The sequence below is a fragment of the Rhineura floridana genome, chromosome 9, assembly GCF_030035675.1.
Source record: "Rhineura floridana isolate rRhiFlo1 chromosome 9, rRhiFlo1.hap2, whole genome shotgun sequence".
NCBI lineage: Eukaryota > Metazoa > Chordata > Lepidosauria > Squamata > Rhineuridae > Rhineura > Rhineura floridana.
Genome location: NC_084488.1, coordinates 41,051,200 through 41,078,026, shown reverse-complemented (window position 1 = coordinate 41,078,026; position 26,827 = coordinate 41,051,200). Strand labels below are relative to the sequence as shown.

Sequence of the window (26,827 nt, the reverse complement as noted above, 5' to 3'; positions counted from 1 at the left end):
TCTCTCTCTCAGTCTCAGTCTCTCTCAGTCTCAGTCTCTCTCTCAGTCTCAGTCTCTCTCTCAGTCTCAGTCTCTCTCTCAGTCTCAGTCTCTCTCTCAGTCTCTCTCTCTCTCTCTCAGTCTCTCTCTCTCTCTCTCAGTCTCTCTCTCTCTCTCAGTCTCTCTTTCTCTCTCAGTCTCTCTCTCTCTCTCTCTCTCGTGTCCACATACAATCATGCAAGTTAACCAGCATTTATAGTATTTGACAGTAACTTGTTGATGATACAAACAACTGTCTTTTTTCTCTGCATGCCTTCATAGGTATGGTTCAGACATAACCTCATGACTTTTTGGGACTGAAAAATCTACAAGTTTCCAAAAATACCTAAAAAATTGTTAAATCCAGGAGCTATCAGCCATGCTCTGTTCATTATACTTAACTGCAAATTAGCACATGACCACCATTTTGAAATGCAAATTTGAGGGTTCCCATGCCTCAGTTTTTTCAGATTATTGGACACGTTAATCAGCTATCATATCTGACTGGAAAACACATTCAGATGCTTCTGTTACAATTTTGCCCAGGTTCAGTGCCTCTTTTCCATATGGAGAAAATTCTTTAACTACATGGAGAAAAGGCTTCTTTATAGTTATCCTTTCAGCCAATGTTTATAGGAAACACTTTCCCATTCTTAAGTTGTCAGAAGCTAAGAGTGGACAGGAAGATGGGGATTCAAACGTTTTGCCAAAGTTGCTTCAATTCCTTTAGCCTAGGTCAGAAACATTATTAAGGTTAATTTGTAACATCATATGTACCCCATGAAATGTTTATATTGTCCCTCTTTGATAATGAAAAAGGGTCAAGGCCAGGGGTGGCCAAGTCATGAACCACATCCAGCCCTGCAGGAGATTTTTTGTGACCCTGAAAAACCCCAGAATGCGACGTTTTTTAAAAATTAAAAATTTTTACTGTTCTGTGGGTTACTTCCTGTGATGTCAAAAACTTTCCTGTGAGCCCCAGTGTTTTTCTATTTTTATTTTAGTTTACTAAACAAAGGAATTTCTACATCATTCAAAAATACATGTACACATTCAACAATATAAATACATACCAATTTTTCCATATTTTAAACATATTTTTCCATCTGCTCCCTTAAATATCCTACTCTGATATGTGATGCCAAGAGCTTTTTTGTGGGTCCTCCCAAATTTGTCCATTTTAAACAAATTTGTTTTTAATGTTTTAAAAAACAGTTTTTACTGACCACTCCTGCAGGTCCCCTGATATGATTCTGTGATGCTGAACAGTTTTTGTGACCCCTCCAAGACCCCCCAAAATCTATCCTTAAAAAATATAAGATGGGCTATGCCTACTTTTACATTCCAGCCATGCCCAGTTTGACATGCACCCCTCTCCTGGGGATTGACAGTGGATGAATTCTGCCCTTAGCCTAATAAAGATTAGCCATCCCTAGACGCTAGGGACTGCTGAAAGTGAAGATTTTTACATTCTTCTGAGCAATTATACGGTAGTCTGTGGCTAAATGGCCAAGGTGCTGAGTTCAGAGCCAAATTTCCCCTGCAATGAACAGACACTGGTAAATAAGAGGTAGTCTTTATTAAAATAAAATTATAAGTGCAAAAATATGGTAGCGAAATAGTTCCTTAAACCAAATACCTCAAGGGTTAGGTAAAATACAGAGAGTTCAAGCACCGGACAAAAATAACATCTGTCTAGCTTATTTTATACTCACACATAATAGGAAGACAGGCAGAGCAACTTAATGGTTCCATATCTCCCCCAAACATGTATAGCCTGGATAGCAATAGGAAGATGGTGTTACCTGATGCTGGGGTTCCAAGAAACATTGGGGAACAAAGACCCAAAATCTTAGCTATACTGTTACTGGGAAAAGCCCAGCAATAGCCAGGAATTAATTAGCTAATCAGAGGGCTTTTTGATGATGAAATCTTGAAGAGCTTTCGCACGTAACTGCTGCGTGCTTCTCCAACCTTTCCAGGCCTGTGGCCTTGAGATACCAGTCTCAGGCTGATAAGCAGGTATTCTTACTCACTGCCTAATTAATTGGATTCAGCTGTAAGAACTGACAGTCCCATGGCTTTTAGAGGCCCCAATTCAGGCAACATGTTTCCCCCACAATTCCTTCCCACAGAACCATCTTTATGAGCAAACCTTAGCAAACAAGGTATTCTTGACAGTATCCACATGTTTGGAGGAACCTCAAGATTTGCAGAAGAACAATCCCCTAAAAATGTAAATGAAGACTGAGCTTCAGAATTCTGACTGGTGCATCAGGAGGATGGAGAGAGGGGAATGAAATGGGGTGTCCTGGAAGAAGTAATGAGTAATCCACACTGCAGAATTTTGTTGTAGATCCCATGTAGTCTTTCTATTAATGAACTCAGTTGGTTGAATGCCTACCAGTTTCATTATTGTTTTCCATGGGCAGGTGTTGCTTCTGCTTTGGAAGTGGGGACGTATCTCAGGGAACCAGAAGGCAACCTCTCAATTTAGTCTATGGTTGAGAGCAGCGGAGACACAGAATTTTATGGGGTAAAGTGAGGGTAGGGAAGGGAAGAGAGGAAAATGGCTTATTCAAGCACATAAGAGCTTACAGTGAGGATCCTGGTGTTGTGGGAGATTAGGGAGTTAGATAATGCCATGATATGAAAAACTCCGCCCCCCAGTGATATATGGGGACATTTCACAAGTAAGGAAAGGAAAAAGCACACGCTGTCCCTTTCCTACTCTCCAGAGGCCCCTCTCCCACTGCATATAACAATAAAATGCTCAGACTCAAGACTGACAGCTAAACCTTCTAGTGATACACTGCAGGGGTGGAAGGGAGGAAATGAGGCCTTTTTACTTTCTCCCCTCCTAAGCCTCCACCCCATCCCATAGAGCTGTGAAGAACACAATATTGCTCTTATCCTTTCCTTGTTGGAGCCCTGAACTTTGAGCACTCTTAGGGGATGGGGATAGACAGCAACATTTTATTGCAGATATCTCTTGTGATGTTCTACCAGCCACCCTTCATTGTTGATCAAGATTCCAGACATTTGGTGAATTGTTTCTTTTAAATGAAGAAATAATCTTGTTGCTTTACATTTAAGAAGACAGTTTGATAGGTCAGGTGTAACTGGTTAGGTTTTGGCATACTAGGCCAAATTTGGATTTCTTGGTATCTTCTGTCCCTCCAGAGTAGCTGCAGGACCTCCTAGTGTCTGGGAGATGTGCAAAGGCATGTGGCTGTTATAGGTGAATCTTGAGAGATCACAGGTGAGACTATATTTAGAGCAATGTGGTGAGTTGTCATACAAAAATGAAGCATATAAGACTGTGTATAATAGGCTTGTTTTCTCCTCTCCTACACAGACCTTCTTAGAGCCAGTGTGGTATAGTGGTTAAGTTGTTGGACTATGACCTGGGAGACCAGGGTTTGAATCCCTACATAGCCATGAAGCTCACTGGGTGACCTTGGGCCAGTCACTGCCTCTCAGCCTCAAGAAAACCCTATTCATAGGGTCGCCATAAGTTGGAATCGACTTGAAGGCAGTACATTTACATTTTACACAGACCTTCTACATCAGGAAGGAGGTTGAACCATATCACACTTTCCTTTTCCTCTTTCTGCCTCAGCTTCCAGGCATCCAGATGAACTCTGGAAGAATCCACCTGGGTCTGCCTACCTCTGGCCCTTAAATAACATTGTCCTGCTTCCACCTCAGCTGGCATCCATATTCCATAAGACTAGAAATGTGAAGGCTCTGGAAAAAAACCTGAAGAAAGTGTGGAAAAAACACATTTTTCCTGTTTTTTTGTTTTGTTTTTCTGAAAAATTGGAAAAAATGGATTATGACTTTTTTGTAGAATGATGACTAAAATGTTAAAGACATGATCCTATATTTACTCCATCAAAATGATTTTAAACAGCCAAGTAACAGGAAGGGTTTTCAGTAAGACTATGTACAGTATAAAATCATTACAATTCCTGTACACTGAGGAGAAGCAAGTCCTGAGTTGTATGCTATGAGCAGAACTTTCAAATGCCAAGAGCAAGATGCATTTTTGTCTCTAGGAGGTGGTACCATTGACCCAAGAGTAGGAAGGATTCAGTGCCTTTTTGCTTGTGATTTTCCTCTTGTTGGCATCATTAGTGAATCTATTTCTGTCCTCTTAACTGGAACTCAGAGGACTGGGAGTGGGAGAAAGTACAGAGCATCACAAAGAAGCAGAAACTAGTAGAATATTAGACTGATTAAATTTCATGTAGTATTCAGTGAGTCTTGGTTTCCCTGACTCTTCTTTTTCTCAGCTATTTCTATGGAAATGAGTACTTTATGTCTGCTTGACACTGTGGAGGACTGGGAGGGGACACAATAATTTTCACAGTATATAATAATTTTCTTTGTTTTACTTTTTAAAAGATGTTTTATTGCTTGTGTGTTTGCCAGCTTGGGCTCCTTTGGGAGGAAGGGTGGGCTATAAATTTAATAAATAAATAAGATAATTAATAAATGTGTTTATGGTTTCTTCTGGTTTTATCGGGGGGGGTGCCTGCTCCTCATAAACTGGCAAAACGAAAGAGATTCTGGGTTCCTCACAGTGCAGCAGCTTGTAGCTGTATTTGTAACAAAAACTTTTTTTAATGAAAAAAGTAATTTCAGTTATTGTTTGAATAAACTGTATTTTTCAAATACCAAACATGATAACTTATGGGCAAACCAAGTTATGCATAATACACTTTATGTTCCTAAATAACAGATTGACTTTCGATCTGAAAAGGATTATCTCTCTCTCTCTCTTTCTCCCTCTCCCCCCTCCCTCTCCCTCCCCCCTCCCTCTCCCCCCTCCCTCTCCCTCCCCCCTCCCTCTCCCCTCTCCCTCTCCCCCCTCCCTCTCCCTCCCCCCTCCCTCTCTCCCCTCTCCCTCTCTCCCTCTCTCCCTGCCCCCCCCACACATTTCCCCAAACTCTTTGTTTTGGTTTTGGAAAAAACTGTGTGTGTGTGTGTGTGTGTGTATCCCCCCCAACTTCAAAATGTTTGGAAATTAGTTGCTGGGCGATTTGACTAACATTTCATTCACTGCACTGAACAAAGCCACACCTGCATTTTCATGGTGAGGCAATCAGTTCAAGCCTAGTAGCCTTTCCTGAACACATATTTTGCCCATATTCCTGCCTGGATTTCTGGGGCCACATTTACACTCATATTGGATTGTATTCTACTCAGAGATCCATTGAAATTAATGAACCCAAATTAGTCATGTATATTGACTTCAGTGGATCTACTGTGAGTCAGAATAGCATTGAATACTACCCATTTGGACAGTGAAAAAAGCGGATAAGAGAAAAATCAACTCAAGTGAAATGTGGTGTTGGAGGAGAGCTTTGCACATACCATGGACTGCGAAAAAGACCAATAATTGGGTGTTAGAACAAATTAAAGCAGAACTATCACTAGAAGCTAAAATGATGAAACTGAGGTTATCATACTTTGGGCACATAATGAGAAGACATGATTCACTAGAAAAGACAATAATGCTGGGAAAAACAGCAGGGAGTAGAAAAAGAGGAAGGCCAAACAAGAGATGGATTGATTCCAGAAAGGAAGCCACAGACCTGAACTTACAAGATCTGAACAGGGTGGTTCGCGACAGGCTCTTGGAGGTCACTGATTAGGTCGCCATAAATTGTAATCGACTTGAAGGCACATAACAACAACATATTTGGAAGTGAGCTTGCGGATTCAGTTTCCCCTTGGCACCAAATGTTAACTATTGATAGCTGCCATGTGGGGAGTTTTGGGGAGGATTATGGCTGGGACAGAAAGGATTAAACCTCTCCTCCCCTCCTTGCATACTGTGGCCCAAATGTAGATTGGAGAGCTTCACATTCACTTTAGGGTAAGAAAAAAGTGTGGACATAGCTGCAGGCTGACTAATGGCCACATTCACATGTAACAATGAACTATTAACTGTGTCTGCCTTGCTGTCATAAGAACATAAGAACATAAGAAGAGCCTGCTGGATCAGGCCAATGGCCCATCTAGTCCAGCATCCTGTTCTCACAGTGGCCAACCAGGTGCCTGGGGGAAGCCCGCAAGCAGGACCCGAGTGCAAGAACACTCTCCCCTCCTGAGGCTTCCGGCAACTGGTTTTCAGAAGCATGCTGCCTCTGACTAGGGTGGCAGAGCACAGCCATCACAGGTAGTAGCCATTGATAGCCCTGTCCTCCATGAATTTGTCTAATCTTCTTTTAAAGCCATCCAAGCTGGTGGCCATTACTGCATCTTGTGGGAGCAAATTCCATAGTTTAACTATGCGCTGAGTAAAGAAGTACTTCCTTTTGTCTGTCCTGAATCTTCCAACATTCAGCTTTTTTGAATGTCCACGAGTTCTAGTATTATGAGAGAGGGAGAAGAACTTTTCTCTATCCACTTTCTCAATGCCATGCATAATTTTATACACTTCTATCATGTCTCCTCTGACCCGCCTTTTCTCTAAACTAAAAAGCCCCAAATGCTGCAACCTTTCCTCGTAAGGGAGTTGCTCCATCCCCTTGATCATTCTGGTTGCCCTCTTCTGAACCTTTTCCAACTCTAGAATATCCTTTTTGAGATGAGGCGACCAGAACTGTACACAGTATTCCAAATGCGGCTGCACCATAGATTTATACAACGGCATTATGATATCGGCTGTTTTATTTTCAATACCTTTCCTAATTATCCCTAGCATGGAATTTGCCTTTTTCACAGCTGCCGCACACTGGGTCGACATTTTCATCGTGCTGTCCACTACAACCCCGAGGTCTCTCTCCTGGTCGGTCACCGCCAGTTCAGACCCCATGAGCGTATATGTGAAATTAAGATTTTTTGCTCCAATATGCATAATTTTACACTTGTTTATATTGAATTGCATTTGCCATTTTTCCGCCCATTCACTCAGTTTGGAGAGGTCTTTTTGAAGCTCTTCGCAATCCCTTTTTGTTTTAACAACCCTGAACAATTTAGTGTCATCAGCAAACTTGGCCACTTCACTGCTCACTCCTAATTCTAGGTCATTAATGAACAAGTTGAAAAGTACAGGTCCCAATACCGATCCTTGAGGGACTCCACTTTCTACAGCCCTCCATTGGGAGAACCGTCCGTTTATTCCTACTCTCTGCTTTCTGCTTCTTAACCAATTCCTTATCCACAAGAGGACCTCTCCTCTTATTCCATGACTGCTAAGCTTCCTCAGAAGCCTTTGGTGAGGTACCTTGTCAAATGCTTTTTGAAAGTCTAAGTACACTATGTCCACTGGATCACCTCTATCTATATGCTTGTTGACACTCTCAAAGAATTCTAATAGGTTACTGAGACAGGACTTTCCCTTGCAGAAGCCATGCTGGCTCTGCTTCAGCAAGGCTTGTTCTTCTATGTGCTTAGTTAATCTAGCTTTAATAATATCTACCAGTTTTCCAGGGACAGAAGTTAAGCTAACTGGCCTGTAATTTCCGGGATCCCCTCTGGATCCCTTTTTGAAGATTGGCGTTACATTTGCCACTTTCCAGTCCTCAGGCACGGAGGAGGACCCAAGGGACAAGTTACATATTTTAGTTAGCAGATCAGCAATTTCACATTTGAGTTCTTTGAAAACTCTCGGGTGAATGCCATCCGGGCCCGGTGATTTGTCAGTTTTTATATTGTCTATTAAGCTTAGAACTTCCTCTCTCATTACCACTATTTGTCTCAGTTCCTCAGAATCCCTTCCTGCAAATGTTAGTTCAGGTTCAGGGATCTGCCCTATATTTTCCACTGTGAAGACAGATGCAAAGAATTCATTTAGTTTCTCTGCAATCTCCTTATCGTTCTTTAGTACACCTTTGACTCCCTTATCATCCAAGGGTCCAATCGTCTCCCTGTCCTGGTTTATTAGGGCAAATCAACCACAATCCTAGGTTTGAACATCACACTACACTAGTCAGGTTGTGGCTTGTTTACCCACTTGCACGAAGGGAGGAATGAAGTAGGAGTGCTTAGGCTGTTTGTACACTGTGGTTTAGTAAACCACACTTTTTATAGGTTAGTGAGGAGTAGCCGTCCTGGTGCCCTCCAGATGATGTTGGACTACAGTTCCAATAAGCCCCAGCCATCATTGCCAAAGTTCAGGGATGTTGGGAGTTGTAGTCCAGCAACATCTAGAGGGCATTGTGATGTTCCTATATTAATGTATATATGGTAAGTGTTGGTTGTTTAGAAGATACATGGTAAGTGGAGTGAAAGAGGGGGAGTGAATGGGCAGTAGAATGCGAGATGATTGGCTGAGTGTTTAAAATGGCTGAATGTATAAAAGGAAGAGTGAGAGTGGAATCTGGGGGGGCGAAGAGAACTGAGTGGGTTGCTTGGTGGGGTTTAGAGAGTTGTTTGCCAGGAGGGAGGTGGAGTTTGGATTAGTATTGAGTAAAACCATATGCTTATGTGCCTTAAGAAGAAATCTTGTTAATCTTGTTAGCTTTGTTATCTGTAATAAATACTTAATTTGGTTTACCAAAGGCCTGATCCTTGGCTGGGGTTTCACAGACCAGAAGGGAGGGTAAGGTAATGACCAAGGCTGAAGGGGAACTGTAACAAATGGTGGCAGCGGTGAAGAGAATAACAATACCAGTATTCAGAGTCTCTGGGAATACTAGTATTGGGACGTTACTGCTGGTTGCCTAGCAGGGGGATCTGTTGAGATCTGTGCTAGAGCGGGGAGAGAAACCATAAGAGAGAGCGGTCCGGACTGGTGGAGTCCCTGGTGGTGCCTAGTGACAGGCAGTAGCCACGCGCAGGTAGGAACCTGACAGGGAGAGCCAGGGAAGGACGCATCACATGTGGTGGCAGTAGCGGTGGGATACGAACAACAGAGAATCCAGATACGAACCAAAGAGAGTCCCAAAGACACGTGGTGACAAAGGAGACTACGTCACAGGTGTTGACTGTAGCAGTGAGATGCGAATACTAGACAATCCCTAATAGTTGTGTGGCAAACAAATAACAAAACAAGATTACTTGTGAGAGTGACTGGCAAAGAGTGTGTGGCAAAGAGTGAGTGAACTCAAACACCATGGCTGAATACGTAAAAATGAAAAGAGAGGAGCTGGTGGAGAAGTGCATAACATTCAATTTACCTCACGAGGGTAAAGGGGTAGATGAATTGAGGGTAGCACTTATAGGATTTGCAACTGCCCAGCAAAAACAACCTGTCAGAGAAGAGACCCCAGAAGGATATTTAAGCAATCCTGCTTATATAGAGTACTTGAGAGAGAAGTTGAAGATGGAAACTGAGAGATTGAGGATGGAAGGTGCAGAGAAGGAAAAACAGAGAGAGTTGGAAGCTGAGAGATTGAGGATGGAGGCTGAAGAAAAAGACAAGCAGAGGGAGTTGGAAGCTGAGAGATTGAGGAAGGAAGGTGCAGAGAAGGAAAAACAGAGGGAGTTGGAAATTGAGAGAGTGAGATTGGGGTTTGAGGAGAGGGAGAAGCAACGAGCATTGGATGTTGAATTACAAGTAGAAAAGTTAAAATTTGATAGAGAGAAATTTCACTCTGAGGAGGCAAGGAAAGACAGAGATGGAGCAAAAATAAAAATTACTCCAAAGGACTTTGCTGTCTATGAGCCTGGTCAAGATCCTCAAATTTACCTCAGCACCTTTGAAAAAGCAGCTCAGTTGTGGGGGCTACCTGAAGATAAATACATGCAGTATTTATCAAACCTGATTAAAGGGGAATTGGCTGAGGTATACCAATATTTCCCCTCAGACAGGCCCGTCACCTATGCTGAATTCAAAGAAGCAGTGTTTAAAAGATTCAGACTGGGGCCTGATTATTTTAGAAAGCTTTTCAGAAATTGCCAGATACAGACAGGGAGGTCTTTCGTGGAGCTGGGGGCAAAACTGATGGACATATTTGGGAAATGGCTGACCAGTGCAAAAGCTCAGTCTGTGGAGGAGGTGAAAAACCTCATGATATTGGATCAATTATACCATCAGTTACTACCAGAAATAAGGCTCCTGGTCAAAGACCGTTCCCCTACATCGGTGCAGGAGGCCGCAGAGATGGCGGATCACTTCGCCTCCAACAGAACTGGCTGGGTGGGGAAAACATCAAGAGATTTTAAACCCAGACCATATAACGCTGGCAGAAGGGATGTGGTACCACAGAGAGTGAGTCCTCCAGTAAAATCTGAAGGGCACAGGACACCCCAGAGTGGATCTGTGTACCCTAAAAGTGAGGAGAAATTATGCTACAAATGTGGTAGACCGGGGCACCTACGTTTTCAATGTGAGGTTGCCAACCCCATTTGTAATCCTGCTCAGACAAGGACAGTGAAAACAGAGCCCAAGGCTTTAGAAACAGCGAAAAAGGTTCAGTTCTGCTAGATAAACTGGACAGAAGTAACAGACCTTGATTCAAGTCTGAGAGAGGAAGTGAGTGTACAAGGGGCAAATTATTGGGCATTGCTTGATACTGGTGCCGCTCAGACATTACTGAGGCCAGATTTAATAAAATCTGAGGTAATATTACCTCAGGAAACTGTGACTATCCAAGGAGTGAGGGGTCAACCAGAAAGTTTGCCTGTGGCCCTGGTGGATATGACTTGGAGAGGCCGAGAGGGCCGATATAAAGTAGGCATTAATGCCTAGCAACAAGAACCAGTAATACTGGGAAGGGATGTAATGGGCGCCCAAGGAAAGATCTATGTAGTGACCAGACAGCAAATTGGCAGAGAGAAAAAAGCCATATTAAGGGGGGGCTGAAACAAACAGGGTGGAATCTGTTAACCAGCCTCAGGTCACCATAGCAACCACTAGCAGGCCTACTGAAGGAGACAAACTGTATCAAGTGGTCTCTGATAATGATGAGGCAGATCAATTCAGGGAAGAGCTGCAAAAAGATATAAGTTTGAAGCAGATAAAGGAACAAGCTCTGACCCAACAGATTCCTTTCACTGACAAACTGAGGAATCAAGTTGTGTGTGAGAATGGGATTTTATATAGACTGTGGATGCCTGCTGAGAGAAAGGATGAGTGTGAACCAGTGAAGCAATTAATAGTACCTAGCAAATACAGAACCAGATTGCTAGAGGTAGCCCACGTTGTCCCATGTACAGGACATCTGGGAATAAAAAAGACCAAGAGGAGATTGGCTGCACACTATTATTGGTCAAACATCTCCAAAGATGTAAAACAACATTGTCTATCTCGTGGAATATGCCAAAAGGTGGGGAAAAGTGGAGTAAAGACTAAGGCACCCTTAAAGCCCCTTCCTATAATTGGACAACCCTTTTATAGAGTGGGAATAGATTTGGTGGGCCCTTTTTCCAAACCCACAAGGCATGGCAAGAAATATCTATTGGTGGTGGTGGATTTTGCCACCAGGTACCCAGACGCAGAAGCACTAAGATCTGTGGAAGCCCCTGTAGTGGCAGAGGCTTTATTAAAAATCTTTATGAGGCTGGGTTTCCCTCATGAAGTGCTGACGGATCAAGGCAGTGTATTCATGGGAGAAGTGATGCAATGTATGTGGAAATGTTGTGGTCTAAAACATCTAAAGACCACTACTTACCATCCCGCCACTAATGGGTTAACAGAGAGATTCAATGGCGTTTTGAAGGGCATGATCAGAAGCTATGTTCAAGATCACCCACAAGACTGGGATGAACGTTTGGGATGCTTCTTATTTGCATACAGAGGAGTCCCTCAGGAGTCAACAGGCTTCTCACCCTTTGAACTCATGTTCACTAGAAAAGTGAGGGGACCTTTGGAACTATTAAAAAAATCATGGGAAGGAACCCTGGGAGAGTACAAAACATCTGTAGTAGATTTTGTATTGGAATTCCGCAATAAATTAACATCAATGATGGAGGTGGTGGAAAAGAATTTGAGTCAAGCACAGGAGAAGCAACGTTACTGGTATGACAGAACAGCCAGGGGACGTGTGTATGATGTGGGAGATATGGTTATGGCGTTCATACCCAGGAAACATGACAAATTACAGGCTAACTGGGAAGGACCATATACCATCAGAGAAAGGCTTGACACAGTGACGTATGTAATTACCACAGACCAATTAAACAAAAGCAAAGTGGTTCATGTAAATATGTTGAAGCCTTACCATACCAGGGATGCACAGGTGTTGCAAGTTACCTTATTCCCTGAGGGAAGTGGGCCTGAACTTCCAGATTTGGTACAGGAAAGCAAAGACAAAGGAGGGGTAGATCAAGTGGAATGGTCAGAGGAGGTGAAGGAGGAAGTAAAAGAGGAGATTCTGAGAGTTTTGAAAACCTATAGGAATCTCTTTAGCAACAAACCTGGCCGAACCAGTATAGTTATACATTCCATTGATACTGGAGAGCATGCCCCAGTCAGATCTGTACCGTGCTGTGCGAATGGGAAAGTTGTGAGTGAAGTAATCTGTGTAGGACATGGGGTGGGGAGTGGAAAAGTCACCCCCTTATGGAGCAAGGTAGAGGCAGTGCAATTGTGGCCTATCCCCTTGCATGAATTAACAAAGAAGAAGTGTTCTGAGCGTGTGGTATGGACGGATGAATGTCAGAAGGCTTTTGATCTACTGAAGCAAGCCTTGTGCCTAGGACCCATATTAATAGCACCAGACTATGAGCAACCATTCATCGTGGCTACAGATGCGTCAGACCTGGTGCTGGGAGTCGTCTTGCTACAGGAGAGAGAAGGCACCAGACATCCAGTGGCGTACCTGAGTCGCAAGCTGACGCCGAGGGAGAAAAACTATTCGTCGGTCCAGAAGGAGTGCCTAGCGGTCGTGTGGGGACTGAACAAGTTGCGCCCATACGTGTGGGGACGAAGATTCACAGTGACTACGGATCATTGGGCCTTGTTATGGTTGCAGACTATGAAAAACCATAACACTATGCTGCAGAGGTGGTCGTGGGCCCTACAGGACTATCAAGTGGACTTCCAGTTCATCAAAGGCAAGGACAATGTACTGGCCGATGGACTTTCCAGGCAAGTGGCTGGGACTGCAGTGACGTGACCAGACAGAGGAACAAAGAAAGACATTTTCCCCATAGAGACTTTTATTTGTTAACGCGACGTATAAATCCTGGAACAGGAATAATACTCTGCTGTTGTTTAAGGGGGGGGGGAAATGTGATGTTCCTATATTAATGTATATATGGTAAGTGTTGGTTGTTTAGAAGATACATGGTAAGTGGAGTGAAAGAGGGGGAGTGAATGGGCAGTAGAATGCGAGATGATTGGCTGAGTGTTTAAAATGGCTGAATGTATAAAAGGAAGAGTGAGAGTGGAATCTGGGGGGGAGAAGAGAACTGAGTGGGTTGCTTGGTGGGGTTTAGAGAGTTGTTTACCAGGAGGGAGGTGGAGTTTGGATTAGTATTGAGTAAAACCATATGCTTATGTGCCTTAAGAAGAAATCTTGTTAATCTTGTTAGCTTTGTTATCTGTAATAAATACTTAATTTGGTTTACCAAAGGCCTGATCCTTGGCTGGGGTTTCACAGACCAGAAGGGAAGGGAAGGTAATGACCAAGGCTGAAGGGGAACTGTAACAAATGCGGTGAAGAGAATAACAATACCAGTATTCAGAGTCTCTGGGAATACTAGTATTGGGACGTTACTGGTGGTTGCCTAGCAGGGGGATCTGTTGAGATCTGTGCTAGAGCGGGGAGAGAAACCATAAGAGAGAGCGGTCCGGACTGGTGGAGTCCCTGGTGGTGCCTAGTGACAGGCAGTAGCCACGCGCAGGTAGGAACCTGACAGGGAGAGCCAGGGAAGGACGCACCACAGGCATCACTTTGGCTACCCCTGAGTTAAGATTACAAGTGAATGTAGCCACTGTGTAGTTTGGCCACATATTGAGTTTTAACATGGCCAAGACACCGAAATGGATGAAAGGATGGAAATATACAGATAGGCTGGGGCAAGAACTTCTCATGAATTCAAACCCTGCTGTCAGAGATTTGTGCCATATACAGACCTTCCTTCCTCCTCTTCCTCCTCATAGTTTTGAGAATTTTACTATTGTAATAATGTCATGTGAATCTTGTTGTTTAACCACTTCTTGTACTTTTTTAGACCCTTGCTCTTTTTTTACATTTGCTGTAAGCCCCATTGAGTTCAAACGGACTTATTCCCAAACAAGTGTCTTTACGATTGCAGCCTTAATATTTGTTTTCACTCAGTAAGTGATATGGCACGTGCAGTGCTACATAACAAAACATTGTACAGTAGGGGACGTACACTGAGAATGCTGCATGTTGAAAGTTTCAGTGTGTCCTGTGTCCTGCTTCTCCCCCCCCCATTTGCTTCACTCATCATATTGATGGCTTAACTGGATTCTTCTCCCACACAATTTTTACCACATCCACACTACACATTTATTCCACTTTAAGGAATCACGGCTTCCACCAAATAATCCCAGAAAGTGTAGTTTGTGAAGGGTGCTGAGTATTATTAAGAGACTCCTGTTCTCCTGACAGAACTCCAGTAGCTAGAATGGTTTAACAGTCAGCCCCTCTTCCCAGAGAATTCTGGGAATTGGAGCTCTGAGAAGAGAAAAACTGCCTCCTAGCAATTCTCAGCACCCTTTACAAACTACATTTTCTAGGATTCTGTGGGAGAAGCCATGACTCTTTTAAAGTGGAATAAATGTTTGGTGTAGATATGGCTCTCCTGTGCACACTCTGGAATTTTGTTGGTCCTGTGTTAACATTGAGGACTATCAGAAGGGACTGACTATTCAAGCAACCTGTTTAGGCAGAAACAATATTTTTAGAGAGAGAGAGAAAGAGAGAGCGCAAAACAATTCTATATCATGGAAGTCTGCAAGGTTTGGAACTGATTGGAGTATCTTTAGGTCTGGGCATGTTTCCCGCAAAGAAAGAAGAGCTTTAGTGACAAGTTCTGTCTTTCCAGGTCTGTACAGTTATCCATTGATTGTTTATAGCAAAACTTTTGTTTGTTTTTAACTGTGCATTTTAGTTCTTCCATAGTGAGTCTTGTTTTGTTTCTGTTTGCCTCCAACATGCAAAATATAGGCCTAAATTTTTAATTAGCAAAAGTGAGTGGTGAAAAGGGAGGAGAGGGCTGAGTAATGTAACAAGCCTCAATGGAGAGCAGCTGGGATGTGTTGCCATGACGACAAGTTCAGCAGGCTGTCAGCTAGCATGTCAATGGACAGTGTAGGGAGGGAGCTTTCAAGCAGCGCCTGCTAGCCACTATGTGATTGGTCACACCTCTGTTGTCTTTGTGTGGACCAGGGAATGCTGGGTAGGACCCAGAGTGAATGCTCAGTTTGTCTCAAAGCGACGGGTGAGGTAATGCATTTGAATCTTTTGGGATCATGGACTGGATCTTTTGAAAGGCTGTAGATTATTTTCATTCTCTTTTGAACTAATTCCCCCCCCCCATCTCCTCTTATGTATATTGATGCAGTAGGATGTGGGAACTGTAGGAGAGCAATTTAATATCTATCTGTGGACAGATTGATGGACATGATTTGGGGTGGGCTGCTTTCAGCACAGCCACATAGTACCGGCATAATTAGAGATACAGTGTGCTGACAGCTCCTTTTGCAAGCCATGATAGTGGTGTGGGAGAGAAGAGAGTTTGGAGTTAATTTCTCTGCTACCTTTGGAAGCAGAGACCAAGTTATGCCACTGCTTAATTGATAGGATTTGGGTTGTACAGTTTCTTTCTAAGACTGAAAGCATTAACTAGTTGTCCTGTGTTTGTAAAGAACTTGACTCCAGCAATTTAAGACTTGACTGAATGTCAGAGGGCCCCCTTTTTTGACTAAAGGGAAAAAGGATTGTGTAATATAAATGTTCTGAGCCAATAAGATTTGATGAAATGCCTGCTTGCTTGTTTCCATTGCGCTTGTATTTACTGTATACTTTGACATAAGGGCATTTTTTCCCTGCATGTCTGTTTGGCCTGGGCAGCTGCCTTGAGCATTTGCATAACCAAATCAAAGCAGCTTGCTGCATAGTGGTCAGATTTGCATGTGTTGGTAAAAATTCACATATTGCCCTCATTGGGTATGTAGTTTCAAAATGTCTAGGAGGTGAAGCCAAAAGAGGGCTAGCAAGTTCCAAGAAATGAAAAAGAGTAGAGAGAAACTGTTCCTATTACTGACACAAAACATAAAGCAAGCAAAAAGCACCAGACTCCACTGCTCCACATTTTAATGGTGTACTAGCTGCACCAACTCTGCTGTTGCACTTTGTGGCACCCCACCCCCTCTTTCAGTCTCTGGGGTCTTGAAGTACCAAGGCAGTGTTTCTCTGGCTGGCACTTCACTATTTCTGGCTATTATTGCTAGTGAGGATACATATCCCTGTATCCAGGTAATGGAAGGAACAGCAGCTTGGCTTGCTGTGGTAGACAATAGCTTTTTTAAAAAGCTGTAGGAGGCATACATTAAACTGTGAAGAGAGTGAGTGTACAGCCTCCAGAGAAAGTATATAAAAGAAGTAAACCAGGGCAAAAATATCTGTAGGGACAGGACATTCAAAATAGTGCTAGGTTGGGGTTTCTGATTTATTACGTTTGTCAGAGTCACTGTACTATAGGTATCCATGATGCAAGCACAACATCTTTCCTCACAATGAAGGATATGAAAAAGCCTTGCTGTCTGAGCCTAAGAACAGGAGTTTAACAGTTACTTTGGCTGGCAATCTAAATTAATGTTGGGACAACTCGAGTTTACCCACAGTGCGAATGCGTGCTGGAACAGCGCTGTCTAGCTGGTTCAGCTTACCCAAATATTGTATTGTAATTACTCCATCCTCTTCCTGCAGTACAACGTCATCTGTCAATGGAACTGCAGTTCTTGCCTTGCAATACTTTCCTGACTCATAACTTGGCATGTGGCTACGTTGATGCAAGAAAGCAGCTGAGTCGTTCTTCTTTTTTCTTATTTAGGAGAAGGAACGTATGAATTAGCAGGAAGTGTGGTGAATGGTCAGCAAAACAGAGTGCAGCACAGTCAAGAATGGAAAAAATAACTTTGTTAGTTCCCCCCACACTTCTGGTTGGGGTGAGAATATGTGATATAGACAATGGAAAGCCCAGAAGGTTCCTGATCTATCTTAGGCATTGGGGGAGAAGTCAGAGACATTGGTAAGAAATCTTGACCATATCCACCACGTATTTGTGAGTGTTTACATTCCAGGTGCAGGTTATAGATTTTTCTGTCTGTATGTGGGTAACCTAATTTCAGAATGGAAGGTTATCCATGCATTCTGTGTCTTTGTAGATCCTCATTGCTGGATATGAGTGAATTGTATACCGTATATATAGTGAACTGTGTGTTAATGTAAAACAAATCTCTAGATTCTCTCTGTTTAGCATTGTTCAAAAGTAATAGTGTGTTTCTACTGGCTAGTCTCATCATGTGCATCTGTACAATAAGCTAAGATACTGCCAGAAGTGATACATTAGTACCTCTAAGTCAGCAGTGGGCAAACTTCAGGCTTGTGGGACTCAAGCGATTTTTTTGGTCCACCAACCGGAGTCAGCTTCAAAATAGAGGCCAACTTAAACTTAGAATTAAAGGGCAGGGTACATCTGACTCAGTCCAGTAATTTGTTTTCAGAACCTGAACTGAGTTCATAATCGTTCCACATAAAAATCCACTTCTGGTTTCCCATCCAAAGTGTCCTTTCTTTTTTCAGCAACCTAATTTGGAAAAAAATGCTGCTGCTGCTGCTACTGTTAAACCAGTGCAAGTTGGAAACGTACCAACCCAGCACAAATTATTTTACTAGCAGATCCTCATCTACATTCTGCCTCTGCCTTAACTGATGCACTGTCTGCATTCTTTGAAGCATCATTTACAGTTGCATGGAGACTTATATATGTTTCATTTAAACTTCTTCCAGATTTTGATTACTTCAGAATTGAAGTGTTGTGTGATCTGTTCCAAACTTAAGTTGTTTTCTCTGTAGAAATTCTTTTTGAATGATTGCTGGTGTGTCTAATTTTTTATTGCAAGCCTGTGATTTTTAATAATTACTGTATAGGATCTCATATTTTTAGGAATGTTAAAAGTAAAATGTGACAAAGGCAATTCCTTTCATCTGTGTAAACTGGGAGCTTCCACAGCACAGGAGTTGAATACTTATGCAAGCAACGTGTTTCAGTTTTTTATGTTTCTTACAAACATTTCCCAACACAAAACCAATGTCACCTTACAATAATTGATTTTGAGTTCTAGTGTTTCAAAATAAAATATCATACAGAACAAAAATACAATGTACCATTTGTAGTTCAGTAATTTGTAGTTCAGTAAAAGTAAACCTGATTACTTTTGCAAGGCACTGTAATTCCTGGAGTAGTTTAAGAATCCTTCTTTCAAGGGAACTTTGGGGATTATAGCTTTCTGAAGCGAATGGAGGTATCTAAGAACTCTCAGCACCTTCAAAAAACTAGAGTTCTTTGCAGGGAAGCCATGACTGTTTAAAGTGGTGTCATAGTGCTTTAGATGTTTAGTCTACATGGAGCTTAGGACTGACAGGGATGCAAATTTGGCCGGTGCAGCCATTTTGATCCAGCCACACCCACCTGTCATTCACTTGATACCATATGATACCACATATGGGACAAGTAGAAGAAAAATTGGAAGTGCATTGGTGCACTTCTGATTTTTCCTTGGCAGCAGGAATTATGTTCACTGTTTAAATTGGCGTTGAGTGCAAGTCCTGCTGGGATTGGTTCCATTCAGGGGTTCCTGAGTGGAACTGATGTCTGCTGAAAGTGGGCATGAAACTTACCTGACCCACTCACCAGTCAAAAGTGGCCCACAGAAGGATGGATCACTCGTGTGTGTGTGTGTGTGTGTGTAATCATATCAAGTGAATCAGTTGTACACTTTGATATTGTACATCTTACTGTACATTTTATAGCCTTGGTGTCCAACACAGTCGCCACTCACCATACGTGGTGAAATGGCTGTTGACCAGTGGTGAATTGGTGCTTTACTTCTACCACCTATTTTTAAAACAAAATTATTTTATACATTTGCCAGTTCAAAAAAGTGTCCATCCTCTGTCCTTAGCTTTGTCCTTGGGTTCAGTACACTTTCCTGACTTTTAAAAGTCCAGAATTGTTTCTGAATCCATCAAGATCCATTTGAGCTTGACATTTCCAATTCTCAACTTTCTCAGGAGCTTGTAAGGCTTCTTTCTTTGGAGAGTAACCTTTTTGAGACAGATGTAATATTCCTTCAAAGCACTCAGCATTTGAAAGTTGATTCAGTTGTTATAATGTGGACTCATATTTTAAATCAAAATGAGTTTGCTGTTCAAAATACAGTTATTCCAAAACTCTTTTCCTGTGGTGAATGGAAATGGACTGCCTTCAAGTCAATTCCAACTTATGGCGACCCTATGAATAGGGTTTTCATGGTAAGCGGTATTCAGAGGAGGTTTACCATTGCCTTTCTCTGAGGCCGAGAGGCAGTGACTGGCCCAAGGTCACCCAGTGAGCTTCATGGCTGTGTGGGGATTTGAACCCTTGTCTTCCAGGTTGTAGTCCAAATATGTCACAGATACTGGACAAAAATTTGGAAGTGGAGTTGCAATGCATTGTAATTGATTTTATGCCTGATTTCCCTGCACTACCTAATGAAAATATGTCAGATTTCTCACAAATTCTATCAATAAATAATTCAAAACTTTATTGTGTAGTTTTCTACCATCAAAACACAGTTAATTTTTTGGGGGGGGGACATGTGGCATAAATGTTAATACATTTGCCACAATTTTGACAAATATGAAAAAACTGTTGGATAAAACGCTGTTTTATAGTGTCACTTTCTCTGGTTTCCTTTGAAAAACATTCCTGAACTAGTCTGGGTCTTGAACTGTCAAACATTAGAAAACACTCTAAGATGAGCAAATAGGATATGTTCTTTATTTAATCTCCTTACCTGTCAGAGGTCTGTGAGAACTCAGCACAGAATTAAATACTTCCTAGGAACAGCAGCCATGCATCTACATTGGCAGATCTTTGACTATAAGGAATGCTCCCTCTGGTGGTTCATCAGCAGAGCAAGTTGGGCTTGAAGGTGCAGTTTTGTGGCAGGTTTGTTCTGTCACCTTTTAAGTCAGAGACTTTTACACGAGAACTGCAGCACATATGCATATTTAAGTAAATCCCACTGCATACAGTTGGGTTTACTCTTTAGTAAGTGTGTTTAGAATTTCAGCTCTATACTGCATCTTTAATTATACTAAGGTGCAGCCATGGGCTGTCTGAGGCCAAAGGTTACCCAGATACAAAAGGAGAAACAAGAAGACAGCTTAAAAACTCCTGTGTTGTGGTTCCTTTTCCTTATTTCTTGAAAGGGAGTTATTTGCTCAAATTGTTCCATGCTGTCTACACTTTTTATTTTGTGATTTTCCCTCACACCCACACCCACACCCAAATAACTTACACTGTAGGTTGAGGATAATGCTTTGTTAAAGCAATCTACATACTAATGTTACCACTTTTTAAATTCATGCTTATATGAGCAAGTGATGGTGTGTACAAGTTCCACAGTAATGAGTGCAAGTTGCACACTGGCAGCACTTAGTGGAATGTACCCAAATCAGTAGTGTGGTTTACACATAATGCTAAGCCCTGATACCAAGGTTTGTTTGATCCCAACAATCCATGCTAATAAGCCATGGTTTGTTGTCTTATGAACTTTGGCTTGTTCTAACTATGGCTTATCATTACATGTGAACGTGGTATGGTTTGTTTAAGCATAGCTCAGTAGTAGCCCAGCAACAGAGCACCTGCTTTGCTTGTAGAAGGTCCTGGGTTCAATATTTCCAGGTAGGGCTGAAAAAGACTTCCTGGCTGAAACCCTGGAGAGCTGCTGCCAGTCATTGTAGACAAAGGTCTAACTTGATATAAAGCAGCTTCCATGTTTGTGTTCCTATGCCTGACCCACCCCAGATCCTCACCAAACTACTGAGCCTCGTAGCAAGAACAGCATGTAAATGCAATTGCTCCCAAGGCAACGAGCTCACTGATGTGCTGCCCAAAGAAGAACTTGCTCCTAACTCTGTCTGGCAACAGGCGCCTTTCCCCACACCTCCCCCACTACAACCCCTCCCTCATAAGACAGACAGCTTTATTGGGATACACAGCAGTTGTTAAAAAACCAGCAAGCATTGACATTGGTAATATTGGTGAGGTTACAAACGTATGGTATAGAATCCTGCACCTAATGGCAGTGTTTTTCGGACCCTGTTATGTTGGACTAAAACTCCCATCATCTCCAGACAGCTTTGCCAAAGGTCACAATTTATTGGAGCTGTAGTCCAATAACATCCAGAGTGGCTGGACAACCAGCCAGATGGGCGACTAATACATTTAATAAATAAATAAATAAATAAATAATCAGAGGACCCAAGGTAGAAGAAGACTGCCTTATGGTGCACTGTCCTTAGAAGGGGGAAATTTGGTGAGCTTTTAATCAACACTTGATATTGCCCATTAAAAACAAACTCTTGCCTACAATTTGCAACCCATGGCAGTACAGTAATTAGCATCTCCTGTGCAAATGCCTTATTTACCATCCAGATGGTGCCCTGAAATCTCAGTTCTGGTTTCACAAACCCAGAAACAATTCCTGAACTTGCTAACCTGGTGTTTCTACGTTCATTCTGTATGTGCTTTTTGAGGCAAGCTTGCCAGATCCATAGTAGGGGTACTGAGATCTTGTTTCCCAAACTCTTCATTTTCTGGAACAGCCTAACAGCTTGATCAGCAGCAGAGACATCTGTTATGGCTTGTAAAGATATCTTGACATAGACACCCTCCTTGACTGAGGAGGAATTGCCGGATATTCAATCTATGGCATCTTTTGACACTCAGAAGACTGCATCCCAGAGAGTAAGGGCAAAATTCTGGTTGGATAAGGAGGTTGCAGTGGATCTCACCCCATGTACAAGAGGTACTTGCACATCAGTTCCAGAATGATGCCATTTTGTCTCTCTGAGGAAATATGCCAACTGGACAGAAGCGGCATGGAGTGATTTCACATAGGCATCAACCTGTGGAATAGCTCGAAGTCATCCAAAGATTCGTCACTGACCTCGGCAAGAGCCAAACACCAATAACAGAAGACCCCACCCTCAAGCACCTCCATCTTCACTGTGTACCAAAGGTTACCAGCACCTACTGAGTCAATAGTGGTATTGCAGAATGAAGAAACTTTTCCGGACTTGTAAATATTCGCAGAAGTCATAGGGTAGCAGGGTGACTGAAAGAGAAATAGAAGAATAAGGAGGGCTCAGTGCAATAAAGCCAGTGAAGATATGGTAAGCCCATTAGGAGTATTGAAAAGGATGTCAGCCCATCTTAGTAGTGGTTGGGGCTCTAGAAATGAAGGCTGGCCCACACATTTGCAGGGTTCATCTTGTTCACTTTCGCCTATCATTTCTCTTTTACCTGTCCTTTCTTTAGAACACTGGTTCATGGGTTAACTTCCTCTAGATTACACAGAAGCTTCACTTGGCTTGTTTGCATTGATCAGCAGACATATGATACTTAACTCTCAGTAACCGAGAGATAAACAGAATCACCATTTAGGATTCTTGTGTTCCAGCTAGATGAGCTACTGTGCTTCCAGTCAACAAAAAACCTTACTATTTCATCCTATCACTGAAAAGGCATGAGTAGGACAAAACTGTCTTAAAATCTGACCTTTTAGCACAATTGTTTACTAGTGCAGAAAAGGTTTGAAGACAGATTTCCATTTAGAATAATACCATCAAACTCCCTTGGCTGGTTATAAAAAAGAGTACTCCATAAGCTGCTGTGGGCAATCCTCTTGAGAAATTTTCAGGTATACACAGTGCCTTGCAAAAGTAATCAGCCCCCTGACCAATGCTCTCATATTACTGAATTACAAATGATACATTGTAATTTCATTCTGTATGATATTTTTGAAACATTGAAATTCAAAATCAATTATTGTAATGTTTCAGTTTTTTGTTTGTTACAAACATTTCCCAACATAAAACCAGTGTCACCTTACAATAATTGATTTGAGTTTCAGTGTTTCAAAATAAAATATCATACAGAATGAAATTACAATGTACCATTTGTTACTCAGTAATATGAGAGCATTGGTCAGGGGTCTGATTACTTTTGCAAGGAACTGTAGATGCACTAGCTATACACACCTGATAACTGTTGAATGCTAGATAATTTCCCCTCCATTAATATCAAAGTACTGTTTCTTGCATCTGAAGGCCTTGAGTATACACTTTCCGAATGATAGATACTGTACTCCCCATCCCCCCCCCCAAAATACACAGAATATAAATATATATTTTCATGGCTGCAATCCAACCTGTTATAAGCCCAGACCTGCCTTGAGTTCTCTTTTTCTCAGATAGTATTTTGCAGATCCTAGTGAAGCAAATACAAATCTCACACTGAGAGCAACCTCACACAGTGACATCATTCTGAATGTTTGTGTCAGGAAAAAAAGAAGCAGCCATTTCACTGGCTCTCTGTCTTTGGAGTTGTTTGACGTTTTCTGCCAACTTACTGGCATGGTGTCAAGGGTTTCTCTTTGTGCGTGAATAACAAAGTGAATAGGATGATGAAAAGCAAGCCTGCAAGGACTTGTTCACCAATTTGAATCCTTGACGAACTATCTTCAACAAGTGTAACACAGGGAATTCTGTACTGCTCAAGTGGACTGCAGTTTCTTTTTCCACAGTCTGAAGAGAGAACAGTTCAGGAATCTGTGGTTTTCATAAAGGCTGGTAAGTGAATCCTCTCTTAAATTTATGAGTTGAGGCCTATTCACATTATTAACACTTTAATCTACTGTTAATCTACTTCTACTTTAATCTTTTAATCTGTTAATCTATTTCTTCGCTATCTACTTCTTCACAGAATCTTGTCTGGTGGTTAAATTTCTTACGAGTCAGTGATGATGATGCCTGCAATTAGCTCTTTTGGCCACATTTGCTATTTTGTTTCTGTTACACAGTGCACCTAGGCAGTGTTCCAAAAGTTGAATTGCAGAGGCAAAGAAATAAGCACTTGACACTGGGAAACGTGGAACATTGAACTATAGTATTTTCCCAGAGCAATTACTCATTTTAGCTTACAAAGGATTCTGGGTATGGTAGTGAAGAGTGAGGTTGGCCAATCCTTTCATATGACTTCACTTTGCAGAGATCCAGGCAGAAGATGACGCTGCAGAATCCTGAGATGTTGCGGTGGAGTGTTACTTTTCCCATCATTGTGAATGCCTCTGCTCCAGAAAGTAGAAGTAGAATTCAACTAATCTAGAAATACTGAGCTCACTAGATACTGTACAGCAAATTAATAAATGGGGAGAAACATTTCTAAAGTCCTTTCCCAACTAACTTCATTTTGCTTGTGTGCTCTACTGTTTGATGACCTAACTTTGCTTGTCCAAGCATTGCTGCATTCCTTAACTATTGGTCTTAATTGTAGCCTGATTCGAAGGTAAGGCGCTTTCATTGTACTTGTTATCTTTCAGGCCAATGTGCTATCTTTCAGAGTCCTGTGGACCCTGGTCTTCATCTTTACTATGAAATACGTATTTACATAATATTTGTATTATATTGCATAGTACTTGCAAAGCCTGAACCATATCTGCAAGGAGCTAAAGAGCACTTTTTCAGCATGTTGTGTAATTTATTCATACACTGATTCTTAAAAACTTGGAATGGTATAATTTTAGTCTTCCTTTTTTTGTCTTCTGTTTTGGTTTTGTAAAGAATATGCTATGTATTTCAAACAGGGTTTTTCATTGTGCTGAATTTTAAAAGCTGTGAATTTATGGCATTGTGTATGGTTGAGATATCTCACTGAAGCTTCAGCTAGCCATTGGACATAAATGTAGAAGAGTTCATTAAAATATGAAATCAGAAGAAGGCTAGGACTGGGGAGGGCAGCTATGAGAGAACTAGAAAAGCTCCTCAAATGCAAAGGTGTATCACTGAACACTAAGGTCAGGCTCATTCAGACCATGGTATTCACGATCTCTATGTATGGATGTGAAAATTAGACAGTGAAAAAAGCGGCTAAGAGAAAATCAACTCCTTTGAAATGTGGTGTTGGAGGAGAGCTTTGCGCAGGCTATGGACTGTGAAAAAGACAAATAATTGGGTGTTAGAACAAATTAAAGCAGAACTATCACTAGAAGCTAAAATGATGAAACTGAGGTTATCATACTTTGGAGACATAATGAGAAGTCATGATTCACTAGAAAAGACAACAATGCTGGGAAAAACAGCAGGGAGTAGAAAAAGAGGAAGGCCAAACAAGAAATGGGTTGATTCCATAGAGGAAGCCACAGACCCGAACTTACAAGATCTGAACAGGGTGGTTCATGACAGATGCTCTTGGAGGTCACTGATTTATAGGGTCGCCATAAGTCATAATCAACTTCAAGGCACATAACAACAATTTTGAATACGTATTTCAGGCAAAAAGGAATATTGAAGATGTGGCTTTGTTATCTACTTCTTGACATATAGGGAAAAATAATCTATTTAGATATAAGATTCCCTGAAGAACAGGTTGGCTATGTGTTTTCTATGTAATTATCAAAATTTTCTGTGTAATTGTAATCAAAAGTGTGCTTTCGGTATTAGCAGCATCACAAAATACCGATTGTGACATTGGTGTGATAGGTTTTGCAAACATTTTGGTTGAGCAAGTCTGTACATCAGCAGTGCATGTTAAATTCTACATATTTTTGTCCCTTCTGTTGAACTTTATCCATTGTTCTGTGCAGTTGCCTGAAACTGCATGTTGAGAATATTTGACAATAACTCGGTTCTTGTTGAAAACCTAAGTATATGTTGTAATTTTTAATGCAATATTTATTTTTAATCCAGTTATGGCCTTTGTTTAGCTCACACCTAGACATTCAACATATTCTATCAAGCTATATTAAGTTGAGCCTGTAGGCGTGTACAAAAGAATATCAGCTTAAAAAGAAGGTTCGGAACGAAGTTTGCTTTAGATTGGTCATGCTATACTACTAGGTTTAAATGCCGACTAGATTGTAGTAAAATGCACTCCCAGCTCCCTTTTGCTGTGGTTCAGTTAGGTAATGTTAGACTCTGGACTTAATGATCTTCCAACAACTCCGTTCTTTTGATAATAATGTGCATTACTTTAAAATATGGTATGCCAATCCTGCTGAATTTTGGGGTGGGGGGAGGATCCTGCTCATTCTGCTGAGTGGAGCCTTGGACCTCTGCCTGAAAGTCTTAACCTGATGACACCACTGCCTCTTTTGCAAATCATTTGAATATAACTCATGGATTTAACATTAATAATGCAAAAGCTTATTGTCGTATTTTATTTTTATTTTATTTTATTTTATTTATAAACCGCCCTTAGCCAAAGGCTCCCTGGGCAGTGTACAACATAAAATAATACAATAAATCAGCAATCACAAAATATGAAATACAAATACATAACAACAATAAAATTAATTAGAATGACCAGAACATTAAAACGTATTAAAATACATTAAAATGCCTGGGAGAATAGGAAGGTTTTAACCTGGCGCCGAAAGGATATCAACGTAGGCGCCAGGCGTACCTCCTCGGGGAGACTATTCCACAATTCGGGGGCCACCACCGAAAAGGCCCTGGATCTTGTCACTACCCTCCAAGCTTCTCGATGGGTCGGTACTCGGAGGAGGGCCTTAGATGACGAACAAAGTGCACGGGTAGGTTCATAGCGGGAGAGGCGTTCCGTCAGGTATTGCGGGCCCACACCGTGTAAGGCTTTATAGGTCAAT

At 41.7% G+C, this 26,827-nt stretch overlaps 2 protein-coding genes across 2 annotated transcripts in view; both read left to right on the top strand.

The window, feature by feature from the left end:
- Window positions 1-17,133, top strand: part of LOC133364034 (storkhead-box protein 1-like) — a 163,197-nt gene extending 146,064 nt beyond the window's left edge. Inside the window, exon 3 of the transcript XR_009757812.1 lies at window positions 16,945-17,133. The gene's annotated coding sequence lies outside the window, so the exon portion shown is untranslated. The remainder of the gene's footprint in view (window positions 1-16,944) is intronic.
- The window catches only part of STOX2 (storkhead box 2), a 129,651-nt gene that overhangs the window by 61,476 nt on the left and 41,348 nt on the right, over window positions 1-26,827 (top strand). The gene's annotated exons all lie outside the window — the stretch shown is intronic.